Source organism: Dipodomys ordii, unplaced genomic scaffold (assembly GCF_000151885.1).
Source record: "Dipodomys ordii isolate 6190 unplaced genomic scaffold, Dord_2.0 Scaffold213, whole genome shotgun sequence".
Classification (NCBI taxonomy): domain Eukaryota; kingdom Metazoa; phylum Chordata; class Mammalia; order Rodentia; family Heteromyidae; genus Dipodomys; species Dipodomys ordii.
In genome coordinates this window covers 472,712-476,526 of record NW_012267429.1, presented here as the reverse complement: position 1 = coordinate 476,526, position 3,815 = coordinate 472,712, and the positions used below count along the sequence as shown (strand labels likewise).

Sequence of the window (3,815 nt, the reverse complement as noted above, 5' to 3'; positions counted from 1 at the left end):
GCCTCCCACTGGACCCCCACACACAGGGGCTGGGCGGCCTCCCACTGGACCCACACACAGGGGCTGGGCGGCCTCCCACTGGACCCCCACACAGGGGACGTGTGGGCAGCCTCCCACTGGACCCCCACACAGGGGACGTGTGGGCAGCCTCCCACTGGACCCCCACACAGGGGGCTGGGTGGCCTCCCACTGGACCCCCACACAGGGGACGTGTGGGCGGCCTCCCACTGGACCCCCACACAGGGGACGTGTGGGCAGCTGAGCTGCAGACACCTGCCCTCCCTGCCACGTCTTCTCCAGGCACCACCACTGGCACCGAGCCAGGAGCCTGGGGAGCCAGCGGACAGCTCCAGGGCCCCAGCCCCAGCCGGTCACGCGGCCACACATTTTGAGGCTGTTTGGAGGAGTTGACAGTGGCCTGCAGATCAGCAGACCTTTCTGGGCGAGGGCTTGGCAGCGCCCAGGAGCTGGTGCTCAGATGCAGAGGGTGGACAGGCGGCCAGGCGCAGTGAGGGGTCCCCTCGACAGAGGCTGCAGTCTCTGCAGCCTCAGAGACAGATGGAGCCTGCCCCAGCCTCGCTACCGAGCAGGCTCCACCTGCACCCAGACAGACAGACAGACACACCACACCACCCTACATACAGGGACCACAGGACAGACAGACATACCACCCTACCCCAGGGACCACGGGACAGACAGACAAGCCACACTACCCTACACAGGGACCACAGGACAGACAGACACACCAGCTTACACACAGGGATCACAGGACAGACAGACACACCACACCACCCTACACACAGGGACCACAGGACAGACAGACACACCACACCACCCTACACACAGGGACCACAGGACAGACAGACACACCACCCTACCCCAGGGACCATGGGACAGACAGACACACCATCCTACCCCAGGGACCACAGGACAGACAGACACACAACCCTACACACAGGGACCACGGGACAGACAGACACACCACCCTACCCTACACACAGGGACCACAGGACAGACAGACACACCACCCTATCCCAGGGACCACGGGACAAACAGACACACCACCCTACCCTACACAGAGGGACCACAGGACAGACAGACACGCCACCCTGCACCCAGGGACCACGGGACAGACAGACACGCCACCCTGCACCCAGGGACCATGGGACAGACAGACACGCCACCCTGCACCCCAAGGACCACAGGACAGACAGACACATCAACCACAGCTGCAAAGGCGCAGGCGTGGGCTGCACAGAGGCCCTGGGGCACCACCTCTGTGTGGTGTGCCCGCCCGGCCTGCGAGACCCCTGGAAGGCGGCCTTCTGGTCACCAGTAACTGAAAATAAAAGCTGAATTTTTTATTAGAAACGGGGAAGGCCATAATAAAGAGTAGGTTAGATCAGGTGTATCGTATGCACATACAGTGAAACCCCTGTGTACACCACTTTTCAACTCTGATCTGAAAATAGGCTAACAAAAGTTGGAAAAAATTCAGTTTATTAAAACGTGCAAGAGTATTGTTTCGCAGGGCAGACTGAGGGGAGGGGTTAGTAGGAACAGCAATGAAAACTTCCTTGTAGGATAAATTAAAATGTGTGTTTATAATGAGCTTAAGGGAAAGGTGTGGATATTTCTGAGTAGAGAAGAGCGTGTTTATAGATTTTTGATGATTGATGGTGACATTCAAAGCCACTTTGGTATTTAGCGTCTTGGATATATTTGAGAGGATGACTAACAGCTTTATTTCAGAATGTCAATATTTACACCACACCAGAAATTACATTCTTTGCAATTATTTACATTTTTAAATTATACGCCAGCTTCAAAACGTACAAGTGATTTAACAGCTTGTCTAAAATCCTTTTGAAAAAATGAGAGTCAAAGCTTTGAAGCCCTGTTCCACTGGCCTCTATATTCAGCCTGAGCAACTCAGGACAGTAACCAGCCTCCTTGACTGCTGGAGGAGGTCAGGGGACAGGACAGGTCCTGGCAGCACCTGGAGGGCCATGCCGAGGAGGAAACAGGTCTCAGCAGAAAGTATCTGTGGTCCCCTGGATCCCTCCGGGAATGGCAACTGAGGAGAAGACAGATCAGACTGGGACCTGCACAGAGGTCAGACAGGGAGCAGCATGGAGATCAGACCCGGAGCAGCGCGGAGATCAGGCCTGGAGCAGCATGGAGAACAGACCCAGAGCTGCACAGAGATCAGACTTGGAGGAGCACAGAGATCAGACCTGGAGCAGCACAGAGATCAGACCCAGAGGAGCATAGAGGTCAGACCAGGAACAACATGGAGATCAGGCCCGGAGCAGCACGGAGAACAGACCTGGAGCAGCTTGGAGGTCAGACCAAGAGTAACACAGAGATCAGACCAGGAGGAGCACAGAGGTCAGACCTAGAGGAGCACAGAGATCAGACCAGGAGCAGCACAGAGATCAGACCCGGAGGAGCACAGAGATCAGACCCGGAGCAGCACAGAGATCAGACCAGAGCTACACAGGGCAGATGGAGAATTGGTGAGGAAAGGCCTTTCAGGAGAGGTAGTGAAATGAGGCAGAGAATGAGTAGACCAACCAGGGAAGTAAATGTAAAAGGTCAGATGTCAGAAAAACAGAGTGCAACCCAGCAGGGTGGCTTGGCTTACACCTGTAATCCTGGCTACTCGGTAGGTCGACCAGAGGATCACCATTCAAGGCTAGCTCAGGGGAAAAAAAAAAGCAAGACTCACCTCCAAAAAAATAAGCTGGGCTCTGGGAAGGTGGCTCATGGTAGAGCGCTCGCCTTGCATGCATGAAGCCCTGGGTTGGGTTCCTCAGCACCACATAAACAGAAAAACGCTAGAAGTGGAACTGTGGCTCAAGTGGCAGAGTGCTAGCCTTGAACAAAAGAAGCTCAAGCACAGTGTCCAGACCTGAGTTCAAGCCCCAGGACTGGCAAAAAAAAAAAAAAGCAAAGCTGGGCAGCAGCAGTACCTTACATCTATGATCCCAGCTACAAAGGAGGTGCAGACAGGATTAGGATACAAGCCGACCCAGACAAAAACAGATCCTATCTGAAAAATGAAGCAAAAGAGAATAAGAGCACGGCTTAAGTAGTAGAATACCTACCTACCAACATGAGACCCTGAGTCCACATCCAAGTATTGCAGAGTGGTGGGGGAGAACAGAGGAGGAGGAGGGGGAGGGGAAGGGAGGGAAGCGAAGGGAGGGAAGGGACAGAGAAGGAAAAAGAGAAGGAGGAAAGAGAGAAGGAGGGAGGAAAGGAAGGAGGGAGGGAGAGAAGGAAGGAGGAAAGGAAGAAGGGCGGGAGAGAAGGAGGAAGGAAAGGAAGGAGGGAGGAGAGAAGGAGGGAAGGATAGAAGGAGGGAGGAGAGAAGGAGGGAGGCTGGCAGGCCAGAGCACACCAAGTCCTTGCGTTGGACCAGGGGCCTGGTGGCGCACCAGACACATCTATAGAATTCTGATTTGGCCTGGGGGAGGCTCCGGGAGGTGTGTTAACTGTGTGCGTTAGACACAGGTGAGGGAGCAAGGCGAGGCTAGAAGGTCAGCCCGTGGCCTGTCCGTGGCGTGGACACCCAGAGGCCGCGTGGCTGGAGGCCTCCTGCGGGGCCGGAGCATGCGCAGGGACACGTGCGGCCGTGGGCTGCGCACCGTGGGCTGCCTTTCCTCCCTCCTGGCTCCTGGCCCTGCTGGGTCCGTGAGCTCCAAGCACCCCAAGGACGGGGAGCGGTGTCTGGCGTTTTGTTCAGTCGGCTTGGGTGCCCTGGCACCAGGGGCTGGCTCTGGACGGCACCGCACGGTGCTGCCCAGCCG

The 3,815-nt window shown here is 56.1% G+C and overlaps 1 protein-coding gene across 1 annotated transcript in view; it reads left to right on the top strand.

Moving 5' to 3' along the window:
- The window catches only part of Kndc1 (kinase non-catalytic C-lobe domain (KIND) containing 1), a 79,813-nt gene that overhangs the window by 5,464 nt on the left and 70,534 nt on the right, over window positions 1–3,815 (top strand). The gene's annotated exons all lie outside the window — the stretch shown is intronic.